Source organism: Pelodiscus sinensis, chromosome 13 (assembly GCF_049634645.1).
Source record: "Pelodiscus sinensis isolate JC-2024 chromosome 13, ASM4963464v1, whole genome shotgun sequence".
In the NCBI taxonomy this organism is placed as follows: Eukaryota; Metazoa; Chordata; order Testudines; family Trionychidae; genus Pelodiscus; species Pelodiscus sinensis.
In genome coordinates this window covers 40,504,469-40,528,591 of record NC_134723.1, presented here as the reverse complement: position 1 = coordinate 40,528,591, position 24,123 = coordinate 40,504,469, and the positions used below count along the sequence as shown (strand labels likewise).

Genomic DNA, 24,123 nt, shown 5'->3' with positions numbered 1-24,123 from the left:
CAGTTCTAGTGTAGATCTGGCCTTAGAGTCAGTCAGTGTATCAACTAACATCAGTTATTTACACTGGCTGTACATCTGACTCAATGTATTTTTGACCATAATCACTCAATTTCCAGTCCTTTCAGTTTCACTTTTGTGAAGACTATAAAGAAAATCTGTGTCTGCTTTAAAACAGGCTTCCTAGAATGAGAAGAATTTCAATGTTCTGCTTATTTTTTACTTGATTCACTTTTGAATTGGTAGAGTTTAAAACCTCAGTGGATTTTCCACTAATGAAATCTTTTCCTTGTAGATTCTATTTTTAACCAATGCTAGTAAGATGATTTTGGTAAATACACAAGTCTAGATACAGAATATTAACACTTTTAATATTGAGTGACAACATAATGAATACAACTGTAAAAGCAGTCATTCTAGAAATCCAGACTTGTTACACCTTGTGAAATCATAGTTTGATAAAAGGAGATAGAGCAGCTGGCTTCATGGCTCAGTGAATATTGTCTTGATTTGACACATGCTGGTTAGTCCATGCAATGGGATTGCTGACATGCCTTTAGTCAAGTCGGTTCATTTATCTGGCTTCCTCATTATTGTCCAAATCCTTTAATCTGATCTGTGTAGGCAGACCTGTGCAGCATGTTTCTCACCATCTAGAAGCATTCTATGAGAGTCACATTGCACCTTCCAGTAAGGTCTCTGATGTTCAACATTGTCAGCAGAAGCAATTCTTAAAGATCATTTAAACAGATGGATATTTGGATTTTGACAATTAAATAAAATCCTTCAAACTCTACTTCCCTCCATCAGAATTTGGAAAATATAAAGGGAAGAACACTGATAATAACACAGACCCCAAATTCTGGTGGCACAAATTAACTGGACAATACCAAAAGGAGACAGATGCTTAGGTAAGTGATCAATATATGTTGTTGAACAAGCTGGGTGCGGGGGAAGGGATACATTTAACATATTAATGTATAGAGCACAAACTATATGTACTTCCATTCTGTTTTTCACTGATTAGGTCTCAACTGGAGTATTGTGTCCAGTTTTGGGAAAAATGTTTCAGGAAAAATGTGGAGAAATTGGAGAAAGTCCTGAGAAGAACAACAAAAATGATTAAAAGTCTAGAAAACATGAGCTACAAGGGACAATTGAAAGAACCGGGCTTGTTAAGTTTAAAAAAGACCGAGAGGGGACATGATAGCAGTTTTCGAGTATCTAAAATCATGTTACAAAGAGAAGGAAAAAAATGTTCTCCTTGGCCTCTGATGATAGGACAAGAAGCAATTGGCTTAAATTGTGGCAATGGAGGTTTAGGTTGGATATTAGGAAAAACTTCTTAACTGTCAGGGTGGCTAAACACTGGCCTAAATTGCCTAGGGACGTTGTGGAATCTCCGTCACTGGAGATATTGAAGAGCAGGTTAGACAGACACCTGTCAGGGATGATCTAGATGGTGCTTGGTCCTGCTGTGAGAGCAGGGGACTGGACTTGATGACCTCTTGATGTCCCGTCCAATTCTAGTGTTCTATGATCCTATCAAGGTGCTTGAACTATTGGAGAATAAGGGATATTTGAATTGTTTGTATGACTGCTACATGTTTTTCAGCTTACCAGTTGACAACAAAGAATCAAATCAGAGAACAAACCAGAAATGAAGCAATGGTCAGAGAAAAGACATCACTAAGTAAACGTCTAAAGAGAGTTATAGGAATAAGAGAAAGGGCATTAACTGAGAAGATGCCTTTCCAAGTTCTAGCCAAAAGCAACACAGCTTTTTTGCCAAAGCCAGAACTCAGGCTACATCTAAACTGCAGGCTTCTTGCACAAGAAGCTTTTTGGAGAAGAGATCTTCCGCAAAAACTTCTTGCGCAAGAGTGCGTCTACACTGCAAAAGCGCATCAGAAAAGTAATGTGCTTTTGCGCAAGAGAGCATCCAGACTGCATGGACGCTGTCTCGTAAGAAAGCTCTGATTGCCATTAACAGAATGGCCACCAGAGTACCTGTGCTTCTTTTGATAGGCTGTTTTTGCACAAAAAAACCCTGTTTCCCATCCACACACACCTTTTTGCAGAAGAGCTCGTGCTCAAAAAGGAGTTATTCCTCATAGAAAGAGGAATACCTATACTGCAAAACCCCTCTGTTCTGTTGATTCACTGTAAATTTTCTTGTGCAAAAACGTGCTTGGGGTGTGGTCACAATGCAGGTTTTTGCACAAAACCCCTGTAGTGTAGACGTAGCCTCTGAGTACCAGAGACCCATAAACACATAAAGCCATCCCTTGGAGAAAGTAAAAAACAGGAATTGTCAGCAACTGCTTGTGGTGTGACATTGCCAGAGACTTGCTGAGAGGAGAGAATGCATGTTTCTCCCCATCTAGAGTTGATGTGGCTGGACTGATCATAATTTTCCTAAATTTGCACGGCAAGGAAAACATTTAGATGAATCTGGATGCACGTAGGCTTCTGCTGTTTTAATTCTTTTATTGGGTTGCTGTTTACCACTTGGTGAACAAACAATAGGTTGGAGTCACTTTCATAGCCATTGGTCACAGGCTTCCAAAGGGAAACCTATTGCAGCTGCCACATGCAGTTTATCCTTGTGTGTTTACATGGTTGGGAAATTGGGGGAGAGAAGGCTGCAATTCAACTATGCAAGCCAAGAGAGGCTGAACCATGCAATTCTGCCCTTGAGAGAGATGAGGGACTTAAGGACTGTACCTGCCAGCTGTGTTCAAGAGGAATCGAAGGCTCACCATGCTGCACTTCAGCTGGAGAAATTTTGTACAACGAAGCCTGAACATTGATACATTTTGTGGCTTTACAATTCTACCTTTAATTCTACCTTAAAAGAAATGCATGGCAGTAAATACCTCAAATCTATTGCTACATAAAAACTTGCACTCTCAGGCTATGTCTGCACAGCACGCTTATTTCGAAATAACTCAGGTTATTTTGAAATAACAGAGTGCGCATTTACCCAGCAAGCCTATTATTTGAAAATAATTTGGAAATAATGGGCTTTTTACTCTAACTTCTGTAACCCTCATTTCACAAGGAGTAGGGAAAGTTTAAGGGAGAGTGTTCTTTCTTCAACTTCCTGCTGTGTAGACAGCACCAAAAACTGAGTTAAAGATACTTCGGCTTCAGCTATGCAATTAACATAGCCGAAGTTGTGTATCTTAACTCGACTTTAGCCCGCAGTGTAGATGTACCCTCAGTGTTATCTATTTCCTATGGAATGTGAAAAGGAAAACATCTGAAAACAAAAATATTTACAGTTTCTAGGAGAGATGAAGAAATAGTATCCAGTTGCAAAATGGTTCCTTTGGGCACAGTACTGCCTCTCCAGCCCTGGCAAGACATTTTGGGAAAAAATTCTACAAGTAGGCAACTCTACACCATTCTAGAGGATCAATAGAGACTAGGCAACTGATAAGGAAGAACCACCTGAGTGAAAAAATCTGTCTGTACTTTGTGTTCATTGCTATAACATGGAAAACACAGTAAAGAAACATTGGTCTCAGTATCTGGTGTGTCATTTCTCTGACCATTCAAGCTGTAAATGTAACTAAAACAGGTACTGGGAAATACTTAAGGTGCTGTAAACTCCACAGTCCTAACTAACAAAATGTACAGAAATGCTTAGAAGAATTAAAAACTAAAGAATCAAAAGGCAAAGTCTCGCTTGAAGTCAATGGGAGTTCTTCCATTGATAACACTGGGGCCAGGGTTTGACACAAAAGCACTTTTCAGCAGAAAAAAAAGGGAAGGATTTAGAGAGTCAACAATAGCAGGAGATAGGAAGGAATCCTAAGTTAAGGGAAAGCAGCAAATAGCCATGTCCTGCATTAAACATCTTTTAGAGTGGGTCTTTGCCCACGAAAGCTTATGCTCCTACACTTCAGTTAGTCTATAAGGTGCCACAGGACTCCTCGTCGCTTTTGCAGATTCAGACTAACACGGCTACCCCTCTGATACTTTAAAAATGCAGTCGTTCTTCTCCTGGGTTAAACACTTACCCCCTATTAACAACCCACAAAGATTTATTTGTTTAGCATACACATGGGGGAGCATGTCAGCCTAACATGAATGATGTTGCAAGCTACAACAGGTTTATATGAAGATTATATTCACAGATTCAGGAATGTGTATTTTCGGTCCTCTAATTTAAATGCCTGTTAGCTGTTTATTCTGAGAATCAACGTAGGGAGCAGGGCTGGAGAGAAACAGTCAGGAAACCAAGTTGTTCATAAACAACCAATTCTATCAAGACCTGAAAACAGAAGTCATAATTTTAAGAACATTTAAGAAGTAGGAAACTAGATAAACTGCCCTGCTTGCTACTATCATATCACAAACCACTACAAACAGAACTGGCATAAGGCACATGAAGAATTTAAAGTTGCAAATTTAACAGAGACTCAGCCACTAAAAAGAGTTAATCATGGTAGATCAGAGTTTATCCCAATCAAACACAATGCACCAAACAGTTTACAGGGCTAGTAGAAATGGATTTCAGCAGATCATTTCCAGATTCCCCTAAAGGACAGAGGAGAAGGAAGGCTAAGTAGAATATTAACTACACTGAGAATAGCTCTCTTCAGGAAACAGTAAGGGGGAGCAGGGGCAGCCTGAGGCGGGCTGAGGCAGCTGGTGCCCCAGGTGGAACGCATGATTGGCTCCCCCACCTGCACGGCTGTCAATGGCGTAATGTCATCATCGGGCGCCCCAGGCGCCCCGTTGAAGGTGGCGCCCTAGGCGATGGCCAAGTCGGCCTATACTCATGGGCTGCCCCTGAGGGGGAGTGGTGCAGCTGGTGACCCTGGTATGGAGCCTCAGTAAGAGGGAGATGACAGGTAGGATTGCTCATCAAAACATTTAATATTTTAAAGGCATTGGTTCAAGTACAATTTGAAAACCAGAAGCAGGACATTGTTAGTTTCATCTAAATCAGATTTCTCACTCCTGATTGCTTCCTCAAATATACCCCCTCAAAACCCACATAGAGGAAACAGTTGGTTAAGAACAAATCACACCCTCTTGCAATTGCTTGTGGTTTCTTTCCTTTTGTTGCAAAGTCAAAAGCCTACCAGGACCTCAGTATTGAAATGACTTAGATGCAGGTGGGTGTCCATACTAGCAAAGTGCTCTGGCCAGTGGAAATCCATGCAGATGCAGCAAGTAGGGTTGCCAGATGGTTTAACGAAAAATACTGAACATCCCTCTCCCCCTCCAAAAAAAACCCACTGGGGAAAAAACCCACCATCATAGCTCCTTTAAGAAATGCCTTTGAGTCTTTTTGACCCTAACAGGCTGCGGGTAACCATCTGCCATCTTGTCTTTCTGCTCTGGGCCAGAGAGCTCCCCTGTGGAGCCAGGTAAGCACCCGGTATTTTTGCCTCCTGGCCGGGAAAAAATCAGAAAATGGCAGACATTTTTCTGAATTTTTTTACTGGATACGAGGTGAAAATACTGGACTGTCTGGGTCGATACCAGACACCTGGCAACCCTAGCTGGCAGCAAGCTGTTTAATGAAGTTCTTTACAGGATAAGAGCCCTGTGTCTGTTGATTCACTTTGTATTTTGTGTTTTGGTTGTAGGGGGGAGAGAGGATGGGTATTGATCTATGATTTTTTCTCATGGAATAGATGGAATGATCAAAACGTCTGTAGAAAATGGGGCTGAGATTCCTTTGCTCCTGTTTAATCAGCGCCCACATGTTTTTCTTAAAATGTGTTATGATGACAAAAGCAGCTTATTAATGAATTATAAAAGGCAGGTTAATATCTAATGTCTTCAGTTTTGTAAGGTTGATGTAGACTAACTATCAATGTTGGTTTTAATGAGGAACATCTGCTGCAATAACAAAGCAGATAAAATCCATGAGACTTGTATTATTTTTTGGCTCTGTCTGCTCTTTGGCATTTTTTCCAGCTTTGGCTAAACTCCATTTCCAGTTATTTGGTATTCACTTGCATACTAAAATTAGATATTCTTCTTCACTCCCTTCAGCACAGTGGACATAACTGGGGCTGGGTCCTTTAGTGTCAAAATTATTCTTGTGTAAAAATATGTAAAACAAAACATTATTGATGCATGGAATATATACTGAGAAAGGACCAGATGCAGCAAGATGTTGAGCCACAGAATGAAATTGAGCATCTGAACAGTTCCATTGGGACTATTCACATGCCTGATACTTTGCTGAGTAAGTGCTGGAATGGCATAGAAAAATATGAGTAAAACAGAAGTACAACAGCTGATAACATGTGTCTGAAAAGGAGATTCTTTTAGCAGGACAAAATTAACAAAAACAAATTATTTTAAATGTGGAAATTCAGTAATAGAGTACATTCAATAAAGATACTTGCATTCAGTTTATGTATGTATTGTTGTGTGTTGTAAAATTAATAACATTTATTTTTGATGGTGTGCTATCTGATCCTAGTGAACTCTCCATTGGGTAGGATGGAAGACATGACTTTAAGGCAACAATCAGATAGGAGTGTGAAAGGGGGCCTAAGAGAACTGGTTTAATCTATCAAGGAACAGGAAAGGGAGAACAGAATTAATGTGGCTGAAATAGTGAATAAGCTGATGTAGTGGGTGTATCTAGATTACATGGCTTCATCGACGGAGCCATGTAGTCTAGACACACCCAAGTGAGTGTATCCTAAGAATGCAGAGTCCATAGATGATTGGTGGCCAAAAGCTGTAGACAAGTACTCGAATGAATTCCATAGATTATTTTGAAACAAGCAAATTATTGATGCAAACGGCATTTTACAAAAGAATATTTAGAATATTAATCCAATCTTTTTCTGAGTGAAAGACTTTTTCTTTTCCTTTATATAATTTAAAAGTCCACTTACCTTGGAAACATGTGAAGACCAAGTAGAGTTTTTAGGTTTTGGAAGATAGAATTGCGATGCTCCTTTGGCATTCGGCAGTATCCTCTCCTGTTGATGCATGCAAGTCCTTTTAACCCATTGTCCCTCTGGTTCATCTTGAAGCTTCTGTGCTATAAACAGCAGAGAGTTGGGAACACTGTTTTGGGGCATATATTTGATGCATTGCCTGTACATCAAAGTGAAACGAAAGTGATCTAGAAGTGAAATAGTGCTGGAGATGAGCGAGCAAATGTGTTTGAGGTCTGATCTGATGTCTGTTGGAAAGACTTGCTTAAGGAAAATGGTTATTGATTCAGGAATGTAATGAAGATGGAAGTTCAGATTGAGGATATAATGGGCACCATTGATTTGGTGTGTATTTAAGCTCTCTATGAAGCTCATGCTATAGATCAACATAGTATGGACAATAAAAAAGCTCGCTGGTGCATTTAATGAGAAAGCATGGGATTGCGCATAATGCTTTTCATACCAAAAGATCCCAAAGCCCTTAATAAATATTATCAAGTAGGATTACCTACCAACTTTGGCAGTGTAGCCTCTTTGGTGATGACATAACTGCAGCGGTTAACAATAACAGGGGCGGCCCATCCATATAGGCCAACTAGGCAGTCGCCTAGGGCACCAAGTTAAATGGGGCACCAAATGGTGGCGCGATATCATTGAGGGGTTTGGAGGTGGGAGCGCCGATTTCATGGTTCCCCTAGGGCACCGGTTGCTGGCAGCCAGTCTAGGGCCGCCCCTGACAATACACTGCATCACAACAGTTTAAGATAGCAACCGTCTATGAATACTGTGAGAAAGACAAGGCAGTGAAGCGATATCTTGTACTGTCCCAAGTTCAAGTGGTCCAGTAAAAGATATACCTCCTCTACCTTGTCTTTCAAATCCCAGGGCCAACATGACCACTGCAATGCTGTGAATACTATGTCCATTTTAAACTGAAGGGGTCACATAGCATCTGTAGGCAGAAGATGATTGCGCAAACTGGAGTGTGACCAAGGCTCCAGTGCTTAACACACACACTGGTAACTCATGTAACATAAGGCACTCAGCAGTAAGATGATGGTGAGATTTTTCACATGTAACCACTTCACATCACATTTGACCTGATAATCGAGGGTCCCATCCCATTCCCATTGAATGTAAAAGGAATTTTGACTTGTATGAGCAGAATGGGGCCCACTGTATCTTTTCAAAGACCCCAATGAGGACACTATGCTTTCATTGTTCTGGGTGCAGACGCATCCTGAGTCAATGGAAGCTTTGTGCAAAAATGAGTAGCAGGACGTAGCCATTGATGATGGAGAACTGGTGCCAGACCTGTTTTAAATGAAAGGGAATGTTTTTCCCTAGTTCAGAATTGATATGTGAATACAGATTGGTGGGAATCTAGACCTTGACCAGATGTCTTATGTAGATGTCTATTTACAGTACTCAAATGGTCTCAATCACCACAATGGTTAAGGTATTTACCTACATAAAACCATTGTGAGGTAAGGAAGCTCTAGTATCCCTATTTCACAGATGGAGAACTAAGACATAGAAGGTGACTAAGGATATGTCTGCACTACAGCCACTCCGTACAATCTGTCTGTGGATCTACATGCGTCTACACCCAGGGTTAAATCATTAGGGCTCAGAGTATAGTGGTTTTCACCACCCTGAATGATATAGCGTGGTTAACATAAATTTGAGGTGTAGACGAAGCCTAAGGTCCAGAGCTTCAAAGTTACTTAAATGCCCAAGTGCCATTCATTTCAAGATTCCTGCTGATTTCAGTGGGAATTAATAACTTGCCCAAGGCCAGAGAGGATACCTGTAATGGGTAAGGAAATCGAATTCAGAGGGAGTTACAGGCTAGCACTCCAATCATTGAAACATCCTTCCTCTTAGTTGGGCAACTATAGCTTTTATTTAGCAATGCAAATCCAACCCAGCTCAACTTTTGTGGATAAACGATGAATTATTCATCTTATTCCTACTTTAATAGGTAGTTCCCAGTGGGAGGTGTAGGTATCTACAGTATTAAATTAAGCAGCTTGATTAATTGGCTTAAATAAAAGAAGTTATGTACCTAGGAATCAAAGGATGAACAAGCCATTGATGTTCGGTTTCTAAAAGCCATTACTTTAGTGAGAAGCCTGGAATTGTCTCTTATTTGACATCTTGGGCCATTTCCTCTGCTAGGAGCTTTACCAATTTACACCAGCTACAGTTTTGGCCCTTAATCTTTAAGCAAGAGAAGGGAGAATAATCAACTTCCTCGCTCCTTTTGATATCATTAAAATAGGATTGATGTGGAAGTTGTAAGTTTCCAGACAGGACTGTCATGACCAACCTTCTTAGGGAGTCTCATTTGTGGCAAAAAGCAGAGCAAGATCTTTTGAGGGCAGCAGACAGTTTGATCACAGAGTGAGTGAAGTGACATAGACAAGCACTCTCTAACTAATATAAATTAACCTAGATTCAAGGTTTAACTATGCCTCCAAAAGCACAACCAAGGCTCCAAAAAGTTGTAGGGTTTTTTTTTAAGTTATAATTTTCTCTTGTGTCAGAATAGCTTGGGTTTGGCAATAATCGGTATCAAAAGCATTAAAATAAGCCGCAAGACATGCTGTTTTTACAATAATTCTAACACCACTGGAAGCAAAAAGGAAGGAAGACCTCAGGACAGCCTGAATTTCCACACCTGCAGAGAAATAGGGGTAACTTCTGGATGCTTCTGTGAACACATGGCGCCTCACAACTCCTTGCAGCTCATTTATCATTAGTTCCTGAGGAAATCTAAGTGATATGCTTGCATTTTAAGAGAGAGAGGTTTGGGAAGATATTGGGAACAATATTTCCTAGAGCCCCCTGGCCACTGTGCTAGTGAGGAGATAAAGAATAACTCTTGAGAGGAGTGAAGGAATATATGAGGACAAGGAGGTATTTGGAAGTAAAATGTGTCTGGATGATGAAGGAGAAAAGATGAAACTTCACGGTTGAGATTTTCAAAGCTGTCTAGGGGTTTTAGATGCCTAACAACCTTTCAAATTAATTGGAATTAGTGTCCAACTCCCCTAGATGGCTTTGAAAAAAAACCTAATTAGGAGATGGAAACTAGTGAGGGGCCTAGAGAAGGGAAGGCGTAATTTTGTTGGGGCCATTTTGGACTGATTGGAATGGAAAGAGAGAGGAGAACAGGAAGCCTAAATGAGGAAGGCTAGCCAAGGTCTGGAGCACTGAAAGCCTAGACTACTGCCTTGAATGTGGAAAATAAGAGGAAGGGCTAGATTTTAGAGCTGCTGCACAGCAGGCAACAGCTGGATTTGGCAAAGGCCAAAGATGAAGTGGGCCTGTGTAATGGGAAGGTCGGTGGTGTTGTCAACAGCAACACAGAGGATGAGGTAGTAGAGAGAGTTTCAGATGGAAAATAAGCTTAGTTGCAAATGTTGAGCTTGTGGTGACTTCGGTACTTTCAGGAGGAGATGTCACAGAGGTGAATGATGACTGCAGGCCAGGGGAGATTTTACCAGTGCAGAGGCAGATCTGGGAGTTGTGGTAATGTAATATAGAGCAGACAGCACCACACAAGAAGAGATCACAGAGTGAGAAGAGAACACAGGCCTAGGAGGTAGAGAAAGTGATGAGGGAGGAGGATATGGAGGCTCTGAAAAAGTGGTCAGACAAATGGTCAGTTACTTTAGTCCTTGAAAAAAATCAGGGACAAAATCTCAAGGAATCCATTTTGAAACACTTGGAGGAGAGGAAGATGATGATAAGTAATCAACATAGATTCACCAAGGGCAAGTCATGTCTGACCAACCTAATTGCCTTCTATGATGAGATAATTGTCTCTATAAATATGGGGAAAGCAGTGGACATACTGCACCTTGGCTTTAGCAAAGCTTTTGATACTGTCTCCGTCTGTATTCTTCCCAGCAAGGTAAAGAAGTATGATTTGGATGAATGGCCTATACAGTTGATAGAAACATGTCCATTTCCTTTGAACCAGACCTATTACAGTAGAATGAAATAGTATAGTCATTTGTATGAAAACATTGGCTCTGGGAATATGACACAACGCTATTATGAATGTGGTGCTATTTGCTTAATAGATAATGTGTGTAATCCAGCAAACTCAGCTCTTCTGAATGTGCCACATTCACAGGAAATTCATTTAGCTCTTTATATGATAAAATAGTGAGATATGATGCGTATGCTCATGTGTCCTGGGGCATCAGGGCCTAGTCTTCTCAGAACAGCCTTCCAAAGGCCTACATGGGGGTAACTGCCCAGGTGGCTGCTTAATTGGGAAATGAACATCTAACCTTATTTAAAGAGATCACCCCAAAGAAGGGTTCCTGTTTCTATAGACAAGGAATTCTCTGGAACCAGAGCAGGAAGCCTTGTAGGTACTCATAAAGATAGGAGACTTCTAAAAAGAGTTTTGTAAAAGGCAGGCATCCAGGAAGGCCTTGTTTCAGCCAAATGGATTAGCAAATTGTAGCAGGAAGCATAGTCTGCCAGAAAGGTACTCCCAGCAAGAAGGTGCTTCCCAGAGAAGGGACAGGAACAACCCAGGAAAAAGAACCAGTATAGGAGCTTCTGGAGCTTTGCTCAGTAAACAGCAGTGCACTGTGAGGAGAAGTGTCAGTTGGCAGAGTGTCCTGCAGAGGCCTAAGCTCCAGCCAAGGAACTCACATGGAGAGTGCTCCATGGTTACAGGGCCTAGACATAAAGCTAATTTATCCAGAGCAGATGGTTTCCCAGTGGGATAAAGGACTGAACATTCTGCTTATGTTTTTTGTTGCTCTTTTTTGTGAAATCAATGAACTTCTCTCATGAGGGCGCTCTTCAGTACCTCAAGGCCTGGTTGGACTTCTTTGTACCCTCAATGAGGGGAAATTAAGACTAGGTTTACCTGTGGCAGCTGCCCAACTATGAGGGACTGCTTTGTTCTTGCATAGTTGACTCTCTCACCCTTTAATGTATATTATGAAGGGACGTATAGTCTGTATACAGAGGAATAATTCATATTTATAGTGTTTTTAAGATGAAAAATAGATAATGGTCTGTATTCTTGTCTTACTCGCACCAGCTTTTATGTCAGTGTAAATCCATTGACTTCAATTAAGTAAATGGATTCTAAATGAGATAAGAACCCAGCTTTGTAAATTTTATCTCCTTAATGTCTGTGACACCCATTACTTGCCAGAAATGAGAGAGGGTAGCTGTTGTCTAAAAGATGTAAGTACAAATTGGAATATAAATCAACTTTGCTGCTCAGATTTCAAACCAATTGGCTGTCCTTCTAAGAGATAGGTGCTCTCTCTCAGGGTATGTCTACACTATCCTCCTAGTTCGCACTAGGAGGGTAATGTAGGCATACCGCACTTGCAAATGAAGCCCGGGATTTGAATTTCCCGGGCTTCATTTGCATAAGCGGGGAGCCGCCATTTTTAAAACCCCGCTTGTTCGAACCCCCTGCAGCGCGGCTACACGGGGCTCGAACTAGGTAGTTCGGACTAGGATTCCTATTCCAAACTACCGGTACACCTCGTTTCACAAACCAGTAGTTTACCGAACTACCGGTACACCTCATACAAGGTTACCAAATTCACATTTAATATGAAAACAGCCTTCAATTTGCACATTTGACACCTTTTTTTCTGTTTTTTCTCCAAAGGGGGGCCCCGCAAAATTGTGCTGCCCTGGGCCCCGCAAAACTCTCATCTGCCCCTGCCCGCATCTCATCAGGAAATGGTTTTGAAGAGGAGGACTGACGCTTTAAAAAGGAGGGACAAACCCCCCAAAGTACATCACAGTCACTGCCCGAGAAGAGACCCAGGAAGCAGCTGTCCTACTCTAGGGAAGGGGTCCTGATCTGAGAGTTAGCTCAGTAAGCAGCCGAAGCATGTGCTGAGAACACGTTGCTTTGAATCTAATGAAGTTGAAGTAAAAGTACAATTTTTTTTTTCTTGTAACCAGGTCTGACTTTTAGGCCTCATTACTTGTGGTTAATGAACTTGTTTCACCAGTGTGGTCAAGGTGACATGTTTGGGTAAGAAGCTGTGTGCATGTCCCTTAAGGGAATAATGGACGTAGTATATTTGTACTGTCAGGAGAGGGCGGTACAGTAGAGAATAACATTTCTGGAACGGCGGGAATCCGGAGCTGGGGGTGTATTAGGGTCACCTTGCAGTGGCTGCAGCACACCAAAAGACATAGCTCTGAGCGGCTTACGTGCTGGAGGCTGAGATAGTTCAGACTGTAGACGACAGCAACAAAGCATTGTAAAGGGCACCATGAGTTATGGAGCAGGAATATTATAGCTCCTCCTTAGGATGGATTGTGCCCTGATATGTCACACCCATATGGTCTTCATCAGAAACTGTACTATGTCAAATCTGCATGTTTTTTCACATCTCTACATGTAGATCATACTTTACCGTACTGTTCTTTATCAAAGTGTTTGATTTCAGGTACTTTAATTTGGCTATCAAACTTTCATGACCAGATAGGCTGCAGTATTGTATAACAGATGAGACCAGTTCCTCATCTGGAATAAAACAGCTTTACAGGGAGTCCCCGCTCTACGTCAAGATACAGTCCAAAAAATGTGGATGTATAGCAAAACAACGTAAAGTGGAGAATTTTTTTCCTGTGGTTGACTTCCATTGCATGAATTGGTCTATTTTTGTGTGTGAGACCTAAGAGTGGGGAATGGAAGGACTTATAATGCATCAGTTCCTACAAGCGTGAAAGTGTTAATGTGGAACCAGTGTATGCTAGGGGGACTTACAGCGGGGACACCCCGTACTTCACTGACTTCAGTAGAGCTACTTAGCTTTACACTAGTTGAGCAGCTGGCTCATTGTTCTTAGAATTTTTTGACAGTGGAAGGAAAAGGATTTCATTGGCACTGACTATTGACACCAGCTTTGTCAAGCCCCTTATAAGTACTATGGAAATATGCTTAAAGGCAAAGTAAGAGACTCTGGAAGATGTAGTTTGACAAGCTTCTATGTGACATTACATTTCATTCTTTTATGTTTTTCCCCATACAATGGTTCCAAAGTAAAGCAGAAAGTTGGAATAATAATAATAAAGGGCACTATCTCACTTGTAGTAAGAGAAACTGTTGTGGTGTGAAGCATTAGTGGAGCTGAAGGTTAAATACACAAAATCTGAAGTATCATTTTTTAAATGGTAGGATGGAAGTAAGATTCAAATACTGAATGATCCCGATACAAGTCTGAACCAAAAGAGAGAAAAATAAAGCTATTGCTGAAGTTGTTTGATTCACTCACCCATTTAACAATGTGCTCTTTTATGTTTAAAAGGACCACCACTTCAGTTGCTTGCTTTAAATGTAACTAGCATAATAAGGTATCTACAGTGCAATAAAAATCCTCTGGAATTGAGTCTCAGAATCTGGATCATCAGACATAGGCTAGGCTGTGGGGCTAAATATTTGCTGTGTAGATGCTCAGACATGAACTGGAGCCTAGTTTCTGAGACCTTCTCCCTGAGGGTGGAAGGTCCCAGACCTCAGCCTGAGCCCAAGAGTCTACACTGTCATTTCCATCCTGCACATGAGTTAGCTGTGTCAGGCCAGGCTGCAGGTCTTTTACTACAGTGTCATAGAATCCTAGAGCTGGAAGAGACCTCAGGAGGTCATCAAGTCCAGCCCCCCGGCCCAAGGCAGGACCAATCTGAACTAAATCGACCCAGCCAGGGTTTTGTCAAGCCAAGACTTAAAATCCTCTAAGGATGGAGATTTCACCACCTCCCTAGGGAACCCATTCTCGTGCTTCACCACTCTTCTAGTGAAATAGTTTGTCCTAATATCCAAACTAGACCTCCCCCACTGCAACTTGAGACCATTGCTCCTTGTTCTGCCATCCATCACTACTGTGAACAACCTTTCTCCATCCTCTTTGGAACCTCCCTTCAGGAAACTGAAGATTACTATCAAATCCCCCCTCGCTCTTCTCTTCTGCAGACTAAACAAACCCAATTCGCTCAGCCTCTCCTCATAGGTCATGTGCTCCAGCCCCCTTACCATTTTTGTCGCCCTCTGCTGGACCCTCTCCAATGCGTCCACATCCTTTCCATAGTGGGGGGCCCAGAACTGGACACACTTCTCCAGATGTGTCCTCACCAGAGCCGAATAAAGGGGAATAATCACTTCTCTGGATCTGCTGGCAACGCTCCTCTTAATGCACCCTAATATGCCATTAGCCCTCTTGGCTACAAGGGCACACTGTTGACTTATATCCAGCTTCTCATCCACTGTAATTCCCAGGTCCTTTTCTGCAGAACTGCTACTTAAAATACACGAGGCCTATTCTGATCTCCCCCTGCAAGTCCCTGACAAAATTTCCATCAGCTCAAATGGGAGCAGGATGGGGTCTGTATTCCTGTATAAAGGGAAACAGTTTTGATTTATGAACAAGGGCTCCATTTTGTGAGGGGGGGAGGAGTGCTACCTTGATGCTGCTTGATTTTCTCCCCTATCCCCTCATGATCAGGGACTGAGGGGAAAGTACACAACTTCTGTGCACGCCCCTCACTCCTGGCTGGTGAGGGGTGGGGTCAGAGGAGTAAGAGACACAAGCTGTGTACTTTCCCTTGCTCTTTGACCATGAGAGGAAAGGGAAGAAGAGCAAGCAGCGATCCAGCACGCGTGACTATAGCCCTCCGTCTGCCCTGCTTTACTGAAATGGTGCCTTTGTTTATGAGATGGTTCCTCTCTCAAGTGGCGCCCTCCCCCCCTTTTTTTACATGTCTCTTCTTAGAAAACTGCCCACTCCCACTGCCCAGTGTAAAAGGACTCATCAAGTACTGGTGTTCAGCAGTTTCTTGGCTGGTGTCATTTCTGATGTGCAGTGCTGTGTGCATGCCATGTCAGCCTGCGTCAACTGGAAGGATCTGGTAAAAGAACAGTGAGTGGAGGTGACAAATCACGCACAGTTCTGGACTCTGACTGTATCCATGGCAGCTACTAAAACATTATCTTCTCTCTAAGTTGAATACTTTTTTTCTTAACCAAGATTTCATACCCTATGATCCTTATGCTCTACCCTCTTAAGTCCCAGTGAAGTCATTGGGGCTCTTGGTGATACATGGAGTAGTTAAGCCACATAAATACTGTGGTCATGGGAATAGACACAACTGCTCAGTTATGAATTCATTGCAGGGCTCATTTAATAACTACTACTCGTAATTGTATGTTATGGGGAAGAATACAAAGGTGGAGGAATTCAATACCAATAAAACAAAACAGACTTTGAAGAGGTTGGGGGGATGTATGCAAAATTATGAGATGATGCAGCAGAGCATGGCTGATCTTCCATATCAATGGAAAAAAACCCAAAATGTGTGTGTGGTGGGAAAACCCAGAAAATTCTGGAGAAGCTGCTATATTGAACATTGTATGAATGGGTCTCCTACACTATGGAGAATCGAAGTTGTGCCTTATGTTACGTGCAAGCTACTTTCCCCAAGATTCTGGAAAACGGTGTTGGAGATTCCCTGTTACATGAAGCACGTGGGTGGATCACCGTGGGAAAGGCTTGCCTTCACCATTGCCCAGGCTGTGGCTGCTCTCTGGAGAAAGGGAAAAGGCTGGCATCTGTGATGTACCTGCATAGAAGTCAATTGAGTGATTCTCGGGATCTGTCTTTTTTTTGCCAAGGCTGTCAATCCAATGCCATTCACAAATAATACATTCTTTTTACTACTAACATGAGATAGGTTTTACATACCTAGATCATCTGTTTTGTTTTTGTTCTTTTCAACAAATTCCAGTTGATCGAATTCACTTGTATATAGTTGAATGATAGTGATATTCACGTGATCGTGTGCAAATTCATGACATCTAACCAAAGCTGCAGTCAAAAGGGACATTGACAAAGCTAACAAGCCCAATGTGTATCTTCTCCTAATGCATCTTTTCTCCATTCAGGATTTGAAAATGATAGTAGCTCTCCAAAGTTCTTAGCTGTCCCAATCCACATTAAGGCCTCATGGTGCGAGAGCCTCGCCCAAAGTGATTGCCAGCTTAACAGACAAGACAAAGGTCTGCCCAAGGCACAGAGTAGATCAGTGGTTCTTAAACTGTGTTCCATTGCACACCGGTGTGTCACAGAGATCAAAAGAATTCAAAATAGCTGCCTTAAAGGGGCAGGCAACTTTTTTTTTGTCAGTAACTTTCCCCTGACCCTTCCCCCTCCCCCTGCCTCCCGACCTTTTTTTTTTCCTCAAAAAATCCTTGGTGTTCCTCATAAAATAAATTATTGTTTGGTGTTCCTTGGTCTTAAAAAGTTTAAGAAACACTGGAGTAGATCAATATCTAAACCAGGACTAGAACCCAGGATTCCTATAGCTTAGGCCAGGGCACTAGTCACCTGTCTGTTCTGCTCATAAGAGCAAGTACTACATGGAAATATACAAGAATTCTCTTCTGTGTGCACTTCCACCATATGTACATGCTTCTCAGTGAACCAAGACCTGTAGCAGGTCTATTTGAAATGCTATTGTTCCTGGTGTTGTTCCTTTAGGATGTAGAGATTTTGCGCCTATGAAAGTGCTTCACATTTAATATTGAAAGTTCTCCCCTTTCCTTTATCTCTCTCTCTTTGGGTATGTCTACACTACAGAATTTTGTCAGAAAAACAGCCGTTTTTCCGAGAAAACTTGAGGCACCTCCACACTGCAATTGCATTCTTTCACAAGAAAATCAAAAGAACAGAGGGGTTTTTCCAGCATTGGTAATCCTCATTCTACGAGGAAGAAGCCTTTTTCTGAAAGAGCTCTTTTGGAAAAAGGTGTGTGTGGACAGGGAAGAGGGAGTTCTTTTGGAAGAAGAGGAAAGAGAAAAAGCACAGGTGCCCTGGTAGCTAATCCGTCCATAGTAATCACAGCTTACATGCGAGAGAGCACCCATTCAGTGTGGACGCTCTCTTTCGAAAAAGCAGATCGCTTTTTCCATGCACTTTTGCAGTGTGGAATAGAGATAGAAATGTAGCCATGTTAGTCTGGTGTAGCTGGAACAAAAAACAGGACTATGTAGCACTTTAAAGACTAACAAGATGGTTTATTAGGTGATGAGCTTTCGTGGGCCAGACCCACTTCGTCAGATCAAATAGTGGAAGAAAATTGTCACAACCATATATACCAAAGGATACAATTAAAAAAAATGCAGTGTGGACGCTCTCTTTCAGAAGTTTTTTTGGAAGATCTCTTCCGGAAGAAGCTTCTTCTGAAAGTAGTCTGTCATCTAGATGTAGCCTTTCAGAAAAGAAAAGAAGAGTTGGTGGATAGGAAGAAGAAGAGTGTTTGGATAAACCTACATATTTTGAAATCTGGCCAAAAATATATACTTACTTCTGCTTGACTTCCTCCACATTTTACAGCACTCATGCCATGTAAGAATAACCTTTGTCCAGAAAATTCTGGTGACTTTAATACAGCATCTGAGTGTATATGGGATTTTTATTTCACTCTCTTTGCCACAGTGCCATTGTTCACTACTGCATCCCATAAGAGATCTCTGACATTAATGACTCTACTTGCAGAATGCAGGACAAAAAAGAAAACACAAAGAAAATGAGCTAAAAAAGACTACTAGAAATTTGACATAAAGGTGACCTATTTGCTCCTTTGAATACTGTGGAGCTAATTAAACTCAGCATTTCTGGAAATAAAGTGCTGGAGAGAGAGTAAGTAGTCAGTTGCTATCACTGCATATGTCACCAGGGATTATGATTAAACCTGTTTCCAAAAGGCAGTTGAAAAAGAAAATGTTTTGCAAGACGTAAAAAAAATCCATCTATGGTGCCATGTGTCCAGATATGAAATGCAGAATTTTGGTAATGAGCCTGCAATGCATTTTTCATTTGAACCAGTTTTTAAATAATCCCCCTCCCTCAAATTCTGTTTTAAGAGACATTTTAAAAGAGTTTACATAACAAAGGTATCCTGTGGGTAAAAGAAAAAAAAAATCTCAAACGTTTGCAGTTCCTGATACAATATGTAATAGTGTTCAGAGGTTTTTAGTGTTTGGATACGCTTTCAAAATACTATTGCCAGTGTCTTTCTTATCCCCCAAACACTGAGGCTATGTCTACACTGGCACCCTTTTCCAGAAATGCTTAAAACGGAACAGTTTTCCGTTATAAATATTTCCGGAAAAAGCGCGTCTACATTGGCAGGATGCTTTTCACCAAGTCGATTTAACAAAATTAGCAAGTCTCAAGTCAAGTCTCAAGTCACAAACAATGAACCCAAGTCGAGTCTCAAGTCAAGTCACCTAGGCAACTTAAGTCGGACTCGAGTTCAAGTCGTGAGACTCGAGTCAACAACTCTGCTAGTTAATCTATGCCACTGTATGTATGTGTGTAACCCACTCCCCGTTCACTGCCCCACTATGAGTTTGTTCAAAAGGGGGTAAATCTGACATGTGACCTCCCACACCCCTTTGGAGAACTGGGCCTGAAGTTTCTCATTGTGCTCTGTGTCAGCGCGTATTCACCTCAGAGAAGAGCCATTGAGTCAAACTACAAGGAGCAAAGTTTTATTCTGTAAGGAAACATGGAACAGGATTACAGGCCAGAAGCCTCCTCTTTGCTTGCCTCCTGCTTCCAGGATCCGTGCCGAAGTTTCCTGTTGCAAGGACAGAAGGAACTTTCTGGCAGGAACCAGTTCTTCCAGCGTGCAGCCTTTTGTAGTCTGCAACTTGTACGTTCCTCTGCTGCTGAAGGACATGGGAGCTCCTTAGGCTACATGTTCACAAACACAGCAGCTGATTTGCCAAGCCATTTTAAGACTCTGCTGTATGTACAATATATATATTTGCAAGTCTCCATTTATCCCAATGGGAGACTGTAATAGTGCATTCCTGCCACACCATGATGCTGTGCGAGTCTATAAATTAACAGAATGCCTCTTCTTTCCTCTGTTTGCAATATGGAGCTTCCTACTAGTAAGCATCTGCTGCAGTTGCTCCTGTCTCTCTGAAACTGAGCCCCTCCATGGTATATTCAGGTGAGGCAAAACAGCAGACTACTATCCTCTTCCCGTGAGTTTCTCTTTCTCTGGTGTGGCTTCATTGTAGACTTCAGGGCATGGCTTTGAGCTCCAGGGCTTAGTGATTCTGCTGTGCGGAAGGAGCAGCCTGAGAAAATCTTGTAGCTGTGCCCTTCTGCTTTCATCCCTGCACCAGTTCTGAGTCTGGTGCAGGGACACAAATTGTGGGATTCGGTTTGGACCCTGAGTCAAATTAAAGCAGCCCACAGAGTTGCTGTTTTATGCACCCCAGCTGCATCTTCCCCTACCAGGAGATAGCCATCTTCTGCTCCCTGCATGTCGTGGATGTTCCCCGGGGCTCATCTCCGAGACCAGGGGCTGCTTCTGGGGTGATGTGGGACAGGTTATTTTTTTTAGAACCAGGGTATAGCATGTTAACTATTTTGCTGTGAAACAGGGCCCTCAGACTTACTTTATCTTAGGGCCAGTGCCAGTCCCCAAATCCTCCTAGGGGGCCTGCTGGCACCTCTCTTGGGCACGGCTCTGGGGTGGTATCTCTGTGCCTTCCCTCCCGTGCAGCCCCTGGCTCTGCCAGCAGGCCCATGTTGGGGCTGAGGCACTTTGCTTCCTGCCACCATGATGAAGCAGAGTGACCAGGCAGGCCTGGGAGATGGCAGCAGAGCAGAGGAAAGGCGGATGCATTGCTTTGCTTCCCCACAGCCCCTGCCACTGCTGTGAGTGTGGGGGGGCTGACTCCTGCGGCCACCCCATACCAGGCCTGCTACTAATCCCAGAGGCCATGTCCCTCAGGGGAGGAGGTTTGAGGGGAGGGGTAAGATGAAGGAGAGAGGGTGGGGTGGGGGGACAGAGCAGGGGCTGGACTTGGGGGAAGGGTATGGACACTTTCCTGGCACCACAGAGTAACAGCAGACATGCTAGGCCAGATTGTGGATCTGCTCTGGCTGCAGATGGCCCCCAGGCCGTGAGTTTGAGACCCCTGCTGTAAAATCTTAGTGGAGACAAGTCATGGTAGTGTTGAGCATTGGGTAGTCAGGCAAGAGATGTGCCATACCCCAGCACTCTTTGACAAGATAGTGCTATACTAGGTGGTTGACCTCACCTAATTTACCTCATGTCATGAAAAAATATTATGATACTTCCAAAGGTTGCAGCCACCTGAAACCATTTATAAAATCCAGTAACAAAAATGCTTACACTTCCCCATTCAAGGCACATGGAATAATGACCAATGAGTTAATCTGTTTTCTGACGATTTGAGCAAGTATCCCCACAGTGCCTGGGTGCTGGATGGATTCTGGGTCTGATAAACTCTCACTCAGACGTAGCTGAATAGCAGTAGCTGTGTAGGCTGAAGAACTCCCTACTCCTGTGGGTTTTGAAAGAGACAATGCTGGTGACAAAGGATGTTTCCTAGGTGCTGGTGACAGGAGCAGAAGGAGAATGTAAGGAGGTGTCTTGGAGTCTGGCACCAGCAGGTTTGTGTTTATATTTCAGAGATGGGCCTAAGTATTCATTTAGCAAGGAGCCTTAGCTCCCAGGATTATCCTGGAGTGTCTTTATAACTGTGCACTGTGAGTCATTTGCCTCTGGAAAAATCAGTGGCTGTGCCGTTTCGAGAGCACCATTGCTTTGCTCTAGAAACATTCTCTCATTCTTATTGGGTGTCCGGAGCTCAGAGAGATGAAATTGCAGCATGATTGCTTCCCACATCTCCCTACTGTCTGATTCAGCAACAGTTCCCTCCTGGGCTGTCTTCAAAAATAAATCTCAGCAAAACAGTGCCTTGCCTCTTTCCTCTCAGCAACTCTTTTGCTCTGGCAGCCTTTTTTTTTTTTTTTGGTTGGGTCTTTGAGCTAGTCTTTCCTCCTGTTATCTGTTATCACAGAGGCAGGACTAGTTCAAAGATCAGAGATGAATCGGAGAAGAGTTGCTAGGAGAGAAACAGGAACACAGATCAAGGAAGCTGTGAAAACTGAAGATTTGTTCTTTAACTATGTGTTTTGTGTACAGAGCGTACAGACTCTGAATTTTTTTTCTGTTCCTGCTCTTGAGGCAGTAACAGGGATGGTAGCAGGAGACTGGAGGAGGGAGCTTTGCTTTTGAACTTTTCCCTATATTTTTTATACAGCCCATGAGGTAAATTAGCAAACTCAGTTCCTCCAACTTATTTCTTGGCTGCCCATGACTTGCTAGGGGATAATGAGCAGCATAGAATAGTCAGAGCACAGTACACACTGGCCTTACTCCCCGCTCTCTGGCTGGTATCCAGTTAGCTCTCCCCAGAGCAAGACGTCTCCTTATACTAAGATATGTTGGGAAACTAACACGGCAGGGCACAGATTATCCAACAAATGCTTGGACTGCATTGGAGACAATTTTTTATTTCAGAAGGTTGAGAAAGCTACTGGGGAGAAGCTGTTCTTCATTTGATTTTAACAAATAGGGAGGAACTGGTTGTGAGTTTGAAAGTAGAAGACAGCTTGGGTAAAGTGATCATGAAATCATAGAGTTCATGATTCTAAGGAATGGTAGATGGGAGATCAGCAAAATAGAGACAATGGATTTCAGGAAGGCAGATTTTAGTAAACTCAGAGAGCTGGCAGATAAGATCCCATGGGAAGCAAGACTAAGAGGAAAAACAGCTGAAGAGAATTGGAAGTTTTTCAAAGGGACATTTTAAGGGCCCAAAAGCAAACTATTAGACTGCATAGTAAAGATAAAAAGTATGGCGGGAGACCACCTTGGATCAACCATGAGATCTTATATAATCAAAAAATCAAAAAGGAGTCGTATAAAAAGTGGAAACAAGATCAAATTACAAAGGATGAATATAAGCAAACAACACAGGTATGCAGGGGCAAGATTAGAAAGGCAAAGGCACAAAACGAGCTAAATCTAGCTAGAAGCATAAAGGGAAACAAAAAGATGTTCTAAAAGTATATTAGAAGCAAGGACCCGGTAGGCCCATTTCTCAGTGAAGAGGGAGAAACAACAACAGGAAACTTGGAAATGGCAGAGGTGCTTAGTCACTTCTTTGTTTCGGTTTTCATCAAGAAGATGGATGGTAATTGGATGCTTAACATAGTGAAAGCTAGTGGGAAGGGGGTAGGTTTAGAAGTTACAATAAAAAAAGAACAAGTTACAAATTAATTAGAAAAGTTATATGTCTGTAAGACACCAGGGCCTGATGAAATGCATCCTCGAACACTCAAGGAGCTGATAGAGCAGGTATTTGAGCCATTAGCTATCATCTTTGAGAAGTCATGGAAGTCAGGAGAGATTCCAGAAGACTGGAAAAGGACAAATCTAGGGCCCATCTATAAAAAGGGAAATAAGAACAACCCAGTAAACTACAAACCAGTCAGTTTAACTTCTATGCAAGGGAAAATAATGGAGCAAGTAATTAAGGAATCCATCTGGAAACATATGGAAAATAATAAGGTGATAGGTAACAGCTGGCATGGATTTGTAAAGAACAAATCATGTCAAACCAAGCTGATAGCTTTCTTAGATAGGATATCAAGCCTTGTAGATAAGGGAGAAGCAGTGGATGTGGTATACCTAGATGTTAGTAAAGCATTTGACATGGTCTTGCATGATCTTCTTATCAATAAACTAGGGAAATACAACCTAGATGGGGCTACTATAAGGTGGGTGCATAACTGGCTGGATAACTATTATCAGAGAGTAGTTATGAATGGTTCACAGTCATGCTGCAAGGGCATAACAAGTGGGGTTCCGCAGGCGTCTGTTTTGAGACCAGTTCTGTTCAATATCTCTATTAATTATTTAGATGATGGCATAGAAAGTATGATTATTAAGTTTGCACATGATACCAAACTTGGAGGGGTTTCAAGTGCTTTGGAGGATAGGGTCAAAATTCAAAATGATCTGGACAAACTAGAGAAATGGTCTGAGTAAACAGGATGAAGTTTAATAAGGACAAATGCAAAGTACTCCACTTAGGTAGAAACAATCAGTTTCACACATATAGAATAGGAAGTGATTGTCTAAGAAGGAGTACTGCTGAAAGTAATTTAGAGGTCATATTGGACCACAAGTTAAACATGAGTCAACAATGTGACACTATTGCAAAAAAATCAAACATGATTATGGGGTGCATTAATAGGAGGGGTGTGAGCAGGACACGAGAAGTCATTCTTCCACT

General features: G+C 42.2%; 1 long non-coding RNA gene across 1 annotated transcript; it reads right to left on the bottom strand.

The window, feature by feature from the left end:
* Positions 1-405: 405 nt before the first annotated feature.
* LOC142831257 (uncharacterized) lies at positions 406-17,009 on the bottom strand. The gene is made up of 3 exons (XR_012906953.1): positions 16,673-17,009; positions 6,879-7,027; positions 406-661 (listed from the first exon to the last, which is right to left on the bottom strand). It is a non-coding gene; the product is annotated as an uncharacterized LOC142831257 (long non-coding RNA).
* Between the last annotated feature and the right edge of the window lie 7,114 nt (positions 17,010-24,123).